Source organism: Bos grunniens, chromosome 10 (assembly GCF_055505025.1).
Source record: "Bos grunniens cultivar Pamir isolate PY7600 chromosome 10, Bosgru_T2T1.0, whole genome shotgun sequence".
Classification (NCBI taxonomy): Eukaryota; Metazoa; Chordata; class Mammalia; order Artiodactyla; family Bovidae; genus Bos; species Bos grunniens.
Window position 1 is genome coordinate 99,276,407 of NC_141174.1, and position 13,729 is coordinate 99,290,135.

Here is a 13,729-nt window from a genome sequence, read left to right on the forward strand (position 1 = left end):
GAACATGACTTCACTTTCACTTTTCACTTTCATGCATTGGAGAAGGAAATGGCAACCCACTCCAGTGTTCTTGCCTGGAGAATCCCAGGGACAGGGGAGGCTGGTGGGCTGCCGTCTATGGGGTCGCACAGAGTCGGACACGACTGAAGCAACTTAGCAGCAGCAGCAGCAGCATCCTTTTAAACTCAATCTTAAAATTTGTGTTAAATAAAACTAAACTTTAGAGGTAAAGCTTAGATCTGTTGGTATGGCATGAAGCCACCATGCCGTGGTACACCCACACAAAGAATCAAGAGTTAGTGATAAAATTAGAAAAAGCAAAAAAAGGAGAGCTCTTTATAATACCATTGCTTAATTCCTGGATAAGTTTGGTCCTATCCACAACCTTTGTCTTATGTGAGCCAAGGAATTATTTTTCATTTGAGCCAGTTTGAACTGACATCTTTCACTCACTTAAGAGTCTTAAGTAAAGCAACACCTCTGTGTGTCCACAGATAGAGTTTACCTTCCATTCAGGAGAAAAAATTAAGTCCAAAGAGCTACCACTTGCTGAGGGGAACATTTGGAAAATCCATCCTTATAGGAAGCATAGGCTATCTGGACATTAAATGCATGCCAAATCTCCTTCACTTGTGAATAAGGTGAACCTAGGAATTGTCACTGGAAAACAATGATACCATAGGCTTAGGACTTTGCAACAGGGGGAGGGAACAAAGGCATGAGATGTTCTACAATTTCTATAACGTGATTGATGGCACATGAGTCTTCCCATGCTCAGTACTTAGAAATATTTCTATAAAAATGAGAGGAAGTCCACCTCTCTGTGCCCCAAGTAAAGAAGAAAAATTGATAACCAGATCTAATCAGTTACCTCAGTCATGGGAAATAGGAGGGGAGATTACCTGTCCACAGGAAAGGCAATGGCCAGATTAACTTCACAGACTTTAATTATAGACAAGATTCGTTTGCCTACCTTTTTGGAGTTAGATGATCTTCACTACTTACATACATAAAGACAATTGAAAGGAACAAAATCAGCAGCAAACTGATGAGAAACTAGTGGAAACAAGCCCCCCACCCCAATCAACACTGACAATAAATCCTTCAATCTGTTCAACAGGCTTTTGATTCTCCTACACAATGGCTCCTTCAACTAGAGTGGGACTGGGTTGCAAAATACAGTGCTATCAGTTACATAAAGCCCTTGATGTTCAGGAGCTACTAGCCTCATGAAATAACTAAACATGGCATGGTTTTGCTCCTCATCTCTTTTCCTGTTGCAAAAAAGACTTGACTAGAAAAAGAGTTAACAGCTCATCAAAAAGGATAGGTGTCCAGAAGTGACAGCTCATTGGCGTCCTGCTTCTCTCAAGGTTAGAAAGCACACACACTCCACTCTATATGAGGAAAGACTGGGCTCTGCCTAACAGTAAAATAAATACAAACTTCTTGGAGTTGACGTTTGCCAACGTCCAGGGATATGGTGGTGTTCAGTAAGATTATTGAAAGAGAAGAGCAGTCAAGACTAATATGGTATTTATATTGGAATTGATACTGAGCACATGGCGAAAAGCAGGATGACGATCTACATTAATGGATCATTTCAGCCTCAGAATGTAATTTCCAAGTGTGAAGTGAAGTGAAAGTTGCTCAGTCCTGTCTGAGCGACCTTTGCGACCCCATGGACTATATAGTCCATGGAATTCTCTAGGCCAGAATACTGGAGTGGGTAGCCTTTCCCTTCTCCAGGGGATCTTCCCAACCCAGGGATTGAACCCAGGTCTCCTGCATTGCAGGCGGATTCTTTACCAGCTGAGCCACAAGGGAAGCCCATAATTAGCCCAAGAATACCGGAGAGGGTAGCCTATCCCTTCTCCAGTGGATCTTCCTGACCCAGGAATTGAACCGGGGTCTCCTGTATTGCAGGCAGATTCTTTACCACTGAGCCACAAGGGAAGCCCATAATTTGCCAAAACAAATTATATTTTGTAATTTACAAAAACAGTATCAAAGTCAGATACCTCAGAGTATGTTTTAGTAAAAACAAGCAAACAAACGAAAAATACAGAAAAAGATTATGACATGGTGCCCAGATTCCTGAGCAGCCACAGAGAGGCAGGAGTACAGAGAATTAACTTCCTGGGGAGTGAAATTTCATCAGTGAGAAATGAAATTAGAAGGACCCGGGAAGCTAAGTTCCTCTTTTTCTCTTTTGTGCACTACACGAAGGTTTTGTTCCTTTCTGCAGTGCTTCCAGGGGAACCCAAACACTGAGCCAGCGCAGAGTGACACAGTGTGTCCTAGCACAGCTCCCTGCTTTTAGACCACAGCCAGTGTGGCGATACATAGCATTACACAGAATCACATCACACACTCTTGTGCCTCATCACCCTCATTCTCTGGGTTGCACAGCCCAGAAGAACTGATAGCACTCTAAGCACTGCCTTGGGCTCTGCTTTTCAGAAAACCTAAGAGAAGGCGTGGTTGAAGCTACTACGATAACAACAGTGAAATCTTTGTCACTATCATGAATAATTTTATTAACATAGTAATTTTTATTTCCCCTTCAAATATTCAGCAATATGGTTTCAGTTTGCATCGTACTTTGATCGGGATGACAAATAAGTCGTCCCTCATTCACACAGAACCTTCCAAAAATCCTCCTTTGCATTATTATTACCAATAAGTACAAGAAATACACTTGTGTTTCAGCTATATATTATTCCAAAACCAATCACCCAAAATGAAATGACTTAAGGCAAAGATGAGGGGGGCTTGCCGGCACGGTTCCAAAATCCTGGTGACATCAACTGGGGTCACTCACTTCGCCAAATTTAGCTGTTAGCTGGACCAGACTAGAAGGTCCAAGAAAGCTCCTCTCACATACGTGTGCCCAGCTCCTTCACGCAGTGACTTGCTCTCCCCAAGGCAAGCTGGGGCTTCCTCACAGCAAATTCAGGACAGTCAGACCTCTCACAAGGAGGCTGCCTTCCAAGAGAGAGGAACCCAGTGCCACCAGGCTACAAGCCCCAGATTTCACTGTCATTAAATTTCATTGTTCAAAGCAAGTCAAAAGACAGAAAACTGACATACCCCCTGGCAACCAGGAAGAAAGCAGAAAGGAGGGTGTGTCGCTGGCAGCCATCTCGGAGACTCTACCACAGTGATGCCCCCACTGGCCTATGGATTTGGATCACCTGGGGACCTTTCAAACCTAGAAGCACCCAGTTCACATCTTAAACCAATTAATTCACAATACAGGAGAGGGTAGAACACGGGTATCCCGTTCTTTTTTTTTTAAGTTCCCCACGTGATTCCAATGTGCACACAAGTTTAGAAACACCCAATCCACTACAACTTTTAAAAGATTTAGAAAAGCTGAAGATGCAGACTGGCAATCCTTAGTTGTATGTGATTATGTGTCAATTCACAGCATGCTTTGGCTTTTCCTGGGTTTAAAATTTAAGCCAAACACCCATCACTTCAAAGTACCACAAAGCTACCTTGATACACCAGCCCAGTCTGCCTTGGAAGATGACCAATCTTCTAGCTGGCCTGAAAGTTTAAGACTTTCAGTTTTAAACCCAAGACAGTTGGGGCCCAGCTGCATAGCTGGTCACATTAGCATTGCCTTCCCTCCCTCTGCAAGAAGAGTCATGTTCTTATGAGTTTTGTTTCTGAAGTGCATTCTCAGTGTTAACACCTATGCTTCCTTGAAATTAATGACATAGGCCAGTGCTGCCTGAAGTGTGGTCCATGAACCTGCAAGCATTTGCATCATCTGAGAGCTTGTTAGAAAATGCTGCTGCTGCTAAGTCGCTTCAGTCGTGTCCAACTCCGTGCAACTCCATAGATGGCAGCCCACCAGGCTCCGTTGTCCCTGGGGTTCTCCAGGCAAGAACACTGGAGTGGGTTGCCCTTTCCTTCTCCAATGCATGAAAGTGAAAAGTGAAAGTGAAGTCGCTCAGTCGTGTCCGACTCTTCTCTACCCCATGGACTACAGCCTACCAGGCTCCTCTGTCCATGGGATTTTCCAGGCAAGAGTACTGGAGTGGGGTGCCATTGCCTTCTCCTTGTTAGAAATGGGATCTTGAAAAATTCCAACAGTATCTGAGATTAGGGCCTAGAAATCTGTGTTTTGAAAAACAGGAATTTGAGAAGCACTGGTCTGGCTTGTCCTGCTTTTATTTCCATCTATCTCTACCATTCCACATGAGGGAAGATCAGTTTCTATTTTTCAGTAGAATTATAAAACACAAACCAGAAAGATTCAATGCTAATTTGCCAGAGATGCCTTGACCAAGGGCAGCCAGTATCTTCAGACATATACATGATAATCACATTTTGGACACGGTGTTTGCCAGCCATTTATCTGAGGGGCTGTATAAAAATTGTTTATATTAACAATAGAGGCTGGGGTCTGGAATGAGGGGTGTGCTGAGCACAGATGTTTGAAGTTGGCAAGGCTCTTCTCTTTTAGAACACATCAAAACCGTCGGTTACAAGTCAGGTGATAATTTTTTCTCAACCCGAAAGGAAAAAAAATCTTTCCCTTAAAGTTAAGCAGAAAACCAACCTTATCTGGGACTGGATGCTTGGTTTTCAATTTGAATTTACAGTAAAAATCATTTAGGTTTCAGTAGTTTAGAAAGTAGGTTCTGTTGAATTATCTTGAACTAAAGTTATTTAGGAACAATGCAAGTTCTGCTGGGCAAATTAACACCCTAAAATGTTAACCACTTTGAAACAAAAGGAGATTTGTTGAAGGACTAACCTGTTTATATTCAACTGATTTTAACAAGTGTGTATGAATTTTACCTGTACATGAGGAAACTCTCATCCAATTTGCTCTGCTGGTACTACTACTGCATGAACTGAAAGTATAACAAAGATATTTCATAGAGCACTCACACTGCGGTTCAGACCTTTTACAAATTCAGACCAGTCTCCCTGAATACAGAACAAAAATTTTAGTAGTATTTCTTTACCATATATAGCTTGATCCTCAATACACTGAAGCAAATGGAATTTTAAAATCCCTTTGGAAAACTCACCTTTGATAAAGTATGGCTTTTATTTATATTGTGTTTTACAAACGTCGTATTTAAATTAAAAAAAGAAATGAGCAGTTAACCAATCCCCCTCCCCCCACAAAATAATCTAATCCAAGTTATCCTGGTTAGAGATCTGGGGAGGAGATTGTTCCTTCAGTATTTCTGAACTGCTACAGGCAAAACCACCCTCTTGCTGCACTGCAGGCCTGGCAGGAGGTGTCTGAGATGCCCCACCCACACATTCTGTGGGCAGCAAAAACACCGAATAACACCTTTCACAAAGATGAAAAACACAATAGATTTGAAAAACACATTTTCTCAGCAACAAACTCACTCTTCCGTGTTACAGTCACAGGACCAGTCTGTGAGATTTTACTTTCCCAAAGTAAATTTAAACACATAAAATTATTTATGTGAATAACCATAAGCAGATTTCAATCAATGATGTAACCTGTATCGGAAGACTCCTATGAATTTCATAAATGACTTAACTGCAGTGAAACATCTCTGAGAAAGTGTAAATACGTCATTCCATCTTTAAAGAGGTTCAAGTGACTCCTATATTCTTTCCCTTTTTAGGAGAAACATCCAGGAACACAACTGGCTGAATCACAGCACTGTAGAACTGGGAAACGAAGAGATCCTTCTGTCGCTTCCTCCACTTCCCCACTGCAAAAGCACAGTTCACAGTGAACACAGTGCCTGTCGCTTTCTCAGTGATGCTGTTACAACCCTTCCCTGGGCTTTGTCTCTTGGCCAGTGGCCAGTACCACAATGGAGTCCTAGAGATCAGAAGGGTGGCACAAGGCTAACTGAGTGGGGTCAGTCATCAGTGTAAGTCTGTAGAGAACACAGGTCCCAACAGGGAAGCTAAACCTGCCCATCAAACCCAAGGAGAAAAACTCAGAATCATGACTAAAGCCCGGTCCACAAGGGTGGTGAACTTGACAGACCTCTGCACGGGGACAATGGGAGAGGCTGGAAGGACAGATTATGGCCCAAGACAGCCTGACTTAATGTAAACACAACTGTTCACTGGAGTCTTAGGTTGCATTCATAAAATGAGTAGTGATCACTACCTACCTTATACAGTTGTTACGAAAATCAAAAGAGAGAATTCAAAGTGAACCTGATTTGTGAAAGTGAAAGTCACTCAGTCGTGTCTGACTCTTTGCGACCCCATGGACTATTCAGTCCGTGGAATTCTCCAGGCCAGAATACTGGAATGGGTAGCCTTTCCCTTCTCCAGGGGATCTTCTCAACCCAGGGATCAAACCCAGGTCTCCCTCATTGCAGGCAGATTCTTTACCAGCTGAGCCACCAGAGAAGCCCAAGAATACTAGAGTCATAGCCTATCCCTTCTCCAGTTGATCTTCCAGACCCAGGAATTGAACTGGGGTCTCCTGCATTGCAGATGGAATCTATACCAACTGGGTTATCAGGGAAGCCTGAACGTGTTTGTACACTGTAAATATATCTACAAATACCATGACTATTATTAAGACAGCCTGGGACCTGGGACACTTTACCTGCTTGCACCTGGACAAAGGGCTTCTCCGGCAGCAGAATACAAAGAAACTCTAAGGGACTAAAAATAACTGGCTTGTGCAGTCAGAGAAAATCATAAACAGTAAGGTACAAACGCCACAAACCAACTGCTATTTCTGAGGCGGGAGGAACAAAAACAGCACACTGGGCATGATGCCTGCACAAAGCACCACCAAGGGTGTGGGCAGGCCACATAAGTCACCCGAACAGCCCAAGCCATGGACCTGCCGCCCTCCCTCACCCCGCTTAAGGAACCAGCCCATCCTCCTGGGGAGCCAGCAAGGGCACCTGTTACTTGTTTTCATTCCCTTGTGCTGCAGCATGAACCACAATAAAGCCTTGCTTGAAATTCTCATCTGGCCTCTTCTCAATTTCTATTGACTAAAGAGTCCAAGGACCCAGATCGGTAACATTACTATGTTCACACCAATCTTGCCAGGGCTGGGCGGAAGTGGGGGTGTGGAGGTCTGGACCAGAAGTAATCCTGTGAATATGCGAATTGTCATTGTTGGTTTATTTGTCTGCCTTCCTAACTAGACTGATTTCCTTGAAAGCAGGGGCTGTGTCTTAGTCATCACTGCATCTCCATTTACATAGTAAGACATTCAATCACAGTTTATGAAATGTTGAATGAATAAATTCTGAATCCTCACTGTTATTCAGACTCCTGGCTCGCCAAGAATTATGTACAGTGGAATACTACATGGCATAATGTGAGGAATGAGACAGCAAATGCCCACATGCCCAGGAAATATTTCCTTTGGCAAAAATGCCTACTACCTCACTGCCAGAGCACAGGCGCCTCTGGATAAGGAGCCTTGATTCTCAGAATTAGAAGCATTTCCTTGAAGTTGGTCAATAAAGAAGGCATTGACAATTAAATGTCTTAGAAAATAAGAATATCTAAACTGTGAAAGTCACCCAGTCATATCCGATTTTTTGTGACCCCAAGGACCATGCAGTCCATGGAATTCTCTTTACCAGCTGAGCCACCAGAGAAGCCCAAGAATACTGGAGTTGGTAGCCTATCTCTTCTGCAGTGGATCTTTCCAACCCAGGAACTGAACTGGGGTCTCCAGTATTGCAGATGGGAGAAGGCAACGGCACCCCACTCCAGTACTCTTGCCTGGAAAATCCCATGGACAGAGGAGCCTGGTGGGCTGCAGTCCATGGGGTCGCTGAGGGTCGGACACGACTGAGCAACTTCACTTTCACCTTTCACTTTCAGGCACTGGAGAAGGAAATGGCAACCCACTCCAGTGTCCTTGCCTGGAGAATCCCAGGGATGGCGGAGCCTGGTGGGCTGCCGTCTCTGGGGTCACACAGAGTCGGACACGACTGAAGCGACTTAGCAGCAGCAGCAGCAGCAGCATTGCAGGCAGATTCTTTACCAATGGAGCTATCAGGGAAGCCCAATACCTAGACTTTACAGGGACCCTATTTTATGCCGGGCACTGTGCTTAGAAGCTTCACATCATTGCCTTCTTTAAAACTGACAATGACAACATAAGGGAGGTTTTGTTATTTTCTGCATTTGACAGATGAAAAAAACTGAGTCTTTGAGAACTGACCCCCCTAGCTATTTGCGTTAGAGCCTGAAACGAATTCCAGTTGATTTTATTCCAAAGTTTACATTCTTAAGCAATACTGTATCCAGCTGTCCAAGGAAAGAGAGGACTTTGTGTGTTTATCTTTAGTGAGAAGGGGATGGTCTCATCCTGATCATCTTAAAGCCAAACAAAAAGGGGAAATTTTCCTCCTCCCTCCTTCTTTTGACAATCCCTGTGCAATGTCCCTTAAGCCAGTCTCTGCTTGGACCAGAGATACACCAGTGAATAGACACAAGGGCATCGCCAAAAGGAAGGAGACGGATAAGTAAAGAGACACGAACTGCAATGTGCAAGGGTGGTGGCTGGGGAACTAAATGGCAGCAGTGATGGAACGGTGGCATGGGAGAACCTTGCCGGCACAAGTGTAGTCAGGGAGGTCACCTCAAGCCTGGATTTGGAGGGTACTGTGAGGGGCAGTGCTGCTCAGGAGGCTCCGCAGGACGATGGGATGGGGTATCTGAGATGGGCAGGCCTCAAAGGACAGCACAGCTTGGGGTCTTGTGGACCTGGGGCATATAAGAAGATTGTGGCCAGCCCCAAGGTAGGTAGCTGGTGATTATCAATACGCCTATAATATACACTGGACTTGACACCAAATCTATGGCTCCATTGGTAACAATTCCCTTGCCTTTCCTTTGGTTCAGCCTCTGGGTCCTCTCTCCTCTTTCTGATTTCACCTGTCCCTGCGCCAACAAGCTCTGCTGCATTCCTGGCTGAGTACCTGTGCCAGCTCCGTGCTTCTGCATTGGCCTCCCTGACCCTCAGGGCTCTCCCGGCCAGCCTTTTCCTTTACTCTCTAGTCTGTGCCATCTGGGGCTGCTCTGAATAGCTCTGGGTACCACATGGAACAGTGGCTCCAAGACTCTAGGTCACATCTTCCTAAAGGGTTGGCATCTCCATTAGACTTGCTTCAGCCTCAGGAGGAACTGGAAAGGACACAGCCTCAACTTTTGGACACTGGTAGGGTCATCCAGGACATTTCCTCCATGGTCCCTCGATTTCTCCACCTCTGCACTGTTGATGCATCCTTCTGGTATCTATTCAACCAATATTTATGGATAACCTATTCTACTTTACCCTCCTCTGAGGATTAAAAAGACAAAATTCCTCTGCCCCCAGGGAATTCACAATCTGACAGTGACAACTTAAGTGAAGGAATTTGGACTACACCATCTACAGGCTTATACTTTCCACACTTAAGTCTCTTGCCGCAGATTGTCCTTCAAGATTCACACTCAAACCAACTCCCTACCTGACATGTACACCTGACTGTCTAACAGAATTTCAAAATTAATATACTTAAAATAAGATTTTTTCCATTCGCTGTAAACAGCATCAATATCCTCACAGTCAAATAAAAAAAAAAATGCAGGTGTCACTTTTGACTCCTCTCTTTCCCTAACACCCATCTCTAATCCATCAATAGGCCCCGTCCATTCTACCTTCAACATGTGTCCCGAATCCATCGACTTCTCTTCAAGTCCATGCTCATGGCACTGATTCCCCCTGGGCTGCTGCTGACCCACAGAGCCCTGACCGCCAATCTCAAAACGGTGCTCTTCCTCCAGGCCTTCAAAGCCCTGTGACAAGGACATTTCCTGACGAGGGAGCAAGAACTAGATTTTGACCTCCACCTGACCTCCAGGCTAGTGCCCGATGCAGTAAGTAACACGCAGAAGCACAGCTGCACCCACGCCATCTCCTCTCCTTTCTTACTACAGTGGCCTCTGAAGTGCCTTCCCATCGTCTATTCTCCACACAGCCACAGAGGAGCCTTTGAAAACCTTAAATCCAATGTTATTTCACTCTCTCCTTAAAACCCTTCAATCTTTAGCTTGACCTACAAGGCTCTGCACGATCTGGTTCCAGACCACCTGTCTGATCTGCTGGCCAACCCTGACTCTGGCTACTCTCCTCATCCTGAGAAACATCAGCCTCCCTTTGCCAGACTGAGGCATCTACTTCTGTTCTTTCCTACCTTTCCAACACAGAACACGGTTAGTCTTAATGTTTAATTCATCATTTACTTTCGTTAGTTGCATGCGTGGCCTGTCACCTTTCATTATTTACAAGTTATTTTTAACAATGTAACAAGCAGACCTGACCCTACCAGTCAAAACCTAGGCGAGACCCTGCCACTGACTCACCCCTAAGGAATCACATGGTCACCTGGCTTCTCCCCGTCTAAGGTAAACACAAGTACAAATCTCAGAGTTTTATTGTCTTGCTTTCGTATTTTCATAAATTTCCTATTTTTGTATATGCATCTACATATATTCCTAAGTGGAAGGGTTTCTTGTTAATTTTCAACATTATGAGATTGTCTTGCTGTATGTAATCTTTCATCCAATTTTCACTTAATATTATATAGCTTGTATGCAATCATATTGTTATGTGTCACCCAGTTAATCCATTTTGACTGCTGTATAATATTCCTCTTAGTGAAAATATTACAATGTTTATCTATTCCTTGGTGATGGGCATCGGAGTTCTCTCCAGACTTTCATTAAAACCAGACTGTTATGAATGTTCATATACATGTCTCCTGTTGAACAAATCCAAGAGTTTTTAATATATATAAATGTAGGAGTGAGTTGAACAATTGGATCACAGGTGTACAAATGTCCAAATTAGGGCACAATGCCAAACATTTCCCAAAGTCATTGTGCCAGTTTAAATTCCCATCAGCAATGTTGGAAGGTCCTGTGGATCTACATCCTCTTAAATCACTTGATATTTTCAAACTTCTTAATTCAAGGCCAACCAAATGGGTTGAGTATCCCATGACTTTGATTTGCATTCCCGTAATTACTAAAGTTAATAACTAGTACACATTCACTAGCTATTTGTACTTCCTTTCCTCAGTGCTTTAAGGTCTCAGCCTGAAAGTTCCCACCGCAAAGAGAATGTCCCTCTCTATTCTTGACGTGAAGGTCGCCACTCCCTAGTACAAATTCTGTTCTCTTTCCTTTGTGGCATCTACCACTGCCTGAAGTTATCCAGTCTATCTGCTGAATATATTGTCTGTTTCCCTTAACTAAAATACAGACTCCAAAGGATTTTGGTTGCCTTGTTCACTCAACCATCTCAGATAGATGGGCAAATATCTAAGGACACAGATATATAATAGATTAAGAGTTGTGATCCAGCGTCTGATGTTCTGTGTTCCAATCGCAGCTCTCCCACTTAATAGTTGTGTGATCATGAACAAATTCTTTAAATCTTCCGTTCCTATGTCACGTGTAAAAAATAATAGTAGTCATTACTTCATGGGGTTGTTACGAGGTTTAAATGAGTGAATACTTGTAAAGTTCTTAGAACAATACCACAAACACAGTGAGTGCTTGATAAATGGTTAACATGACTAATGTGTGATTAATTATCAGGCCTCCAAGGAGTGAGAGCATAGAAGCACCCAACTAGCCTGGATCTAAGACACTCCCTCTTCTTCCTCATGTCCTGCAGATGTCCACTCCTGCAGCCTAGAGGAAAGCAGAGAGGTTCTCAGGAAAAAGCTGGGGGGCAGTTTATTTTTGAGAAAATGGTCTGGTCATTGAATACAGGAAGAAGTGCGCAGAGTGAGTGCTCAACAATGCTTGGTGAATAAATGCTTCATAAACCATCAACCCATCACCCTATCACTCCAGCAGTACATTACAGTCACAACATTCCCGCCTCCCTCCCTGCCTTATGGTTCAAATTTTTGAAGAGAGAAAAGGAAACTTAGAAAGGAGGATGATAAAGAAAGAAAAGTAGGCTGCATCAGGAGAGAGGGGAGCAGGGAACTCAGTCAAGGGAGAAGGGAGGAGAGGTGCAAGAGAAGGAAGGGCGATGGGAAATTTCAGGTCGCACTGTGGCATCTGCGACTAGCCTAGAACCTGAACATGCCGAAAATAAGAACATAAGGGAGTCTCTCCACCACCCACCCACCCAGGGGAATGTTTCTTTTTAACTTATGAGTGGAGGCAGGGAAAAGATAAAGCAGAGAAGGCCTGGGAGGGTGAACGGGAGTAGAAGACCAAGGCAAACTTCCTTTCACCATCTTGGCTGGGAGAGGAGGGTCCCATTAAATCTGTGCCCCACCACCCCACCCCAGCCCCTGGCAAGGCCACCTTCGTCTCCAGCTTACCGTGTTCTGCAACCGACAGCCCCGCTCCATTTGGCACCTTCCTCTTCTCACGGGGATAAATGCGGCCTCGGTTAAATGTACCAGGAGGCTAAACCCGAGTGAGACTCCATTGAGAATTCCAGCAGGTTCACCTGGAGAAACTGTTTCCATCTGAGAAGAAATCAGGAGTCCTGGGCAGAAACCAGCTGCGTCTCCGGTCCTCAAATTCCGGGACAGCTCGCCGCCTGGGAGAGCCCCGCGCCCCTCCCCGCTCCTCCTCTCCGGGGTCTCCGAGCACCCCCGGGGGAGTCCTGGCGCGCCGAGCGGCCCGGCCGGGTCCCTGCCGCCCAGTGGCGGCTGTTTGGGGTCCACCCTCCGGAGCCCAGCTTCCCCGCGCACGGCCCTGCTTCAGCACCGACCTTGCTGGTCGCTGAAACCGCTCGCAGAACGCCCTGCCGGGACGGGGGACTCCCTCTCTCTCCGTCCCTGCCTGGCAGGGCCGAGCCCGGACGGCGGGGGGCCGGGAATGCTCAGGGTATTGCCGACCTTGAGGCTACCGAGGGGTGTGCATGCGCCGAAAACAACACACGCGCGCGCACACACACACACCTCGCTTGACAGTTCCCTCCCGAGGAAAAGGAACTGTCCAGAGCAGCACGGGGGAGGGTACGCCACGCTGAAATAGGACAGCCAACATGATTCCTCAAACCAAATTTGGGATGGTTTTAAAAGATCTGGATTTCAGCCGCTCGACTTCAAGTCGGGGAACAAACCCCCTCTTGTGTATTTCAAGGCCGAATTTCAAGGGTTAACCAAAGCTCGAAGGGAAAGAGAAGGGGGTGGAGAGATCCCCGGTGGAGGGTTGCCAGGCCCAGGTGAGAAGCGTGTCTCCGTTTCCCTTCCCAGCCGGTTCGCCATCACGCCCTCCCCGCCAATAGCTGCTTCCCGGAGCTACCCGGAGTGGCGAGGGTTAAGGCGGCAGGCCCGCCGCGCAGGCTTCCCCGGCCGGGAGCGCGCGCCGCAGGCGGAGGGTGGGGAGCGGAGAGCCGGGGATCTCCCGCCCGCCCCCTGAGCAGGGCGCTTCCCGCCCCGCTCTATTTATAGCTCGCTTCCAGCGGCTGCGGGGAACTCACCCAGCCGCGCTCAGCCTTTGGAGCTGGGACAGCCTTCCACAGACAGGCTGTTTTCCTGAATTCTGTGAATGGCATAATGTCTCTAGCCTTCGAAATCTTGATTGCTACTGTTCAGTATGTCTTCACACGTTTCCATTTCCAATTTTATTTATTTTTAAGAGAGCCAAGAGGATTTTGATACAGTTGAATTGCAGGCAGGCAGTTTATCATGCTGGAGACCTTTTGTTATCAGCTGCCTAGGGAAAAAAAAAAAATTCCTCCGTGGATTTACAGGCT

General features: G+C 45.6%; 1 protein-coding gene across 10 annotated transcripts in view; it reads right to left on the minus strand.

Annotated features, from left to right (window-relative positions):
• Window positions 1–13,413, minus strand: part of KCNN2 (potassium calcium-activated channel subfamily N member 2) — a 504,825-nt gene extending 491,412 nt beyond the window's left edge. For 2 of the 10 annotated variants that reach the window (XM_086323283.1, XM_086323285.1), the window contains exon 1: window positions 12,342–13,406. The gene's annotated coding sequence lies outside the window, so the exon portion shown is untranslated. Of the gene's footprint in view, window positions 1–3,093; window positions 3,229–12,341 lie in introns of those variants that run through there. The other 8 variants (XM_086323287.1, XM_086323288.1, XM_086323292.1 and 5 more) reach the window with 6 other exon arrangements.
• Between the last annotated feature and the right edge of the window lie 316 nt (window positions 13,414–13,729).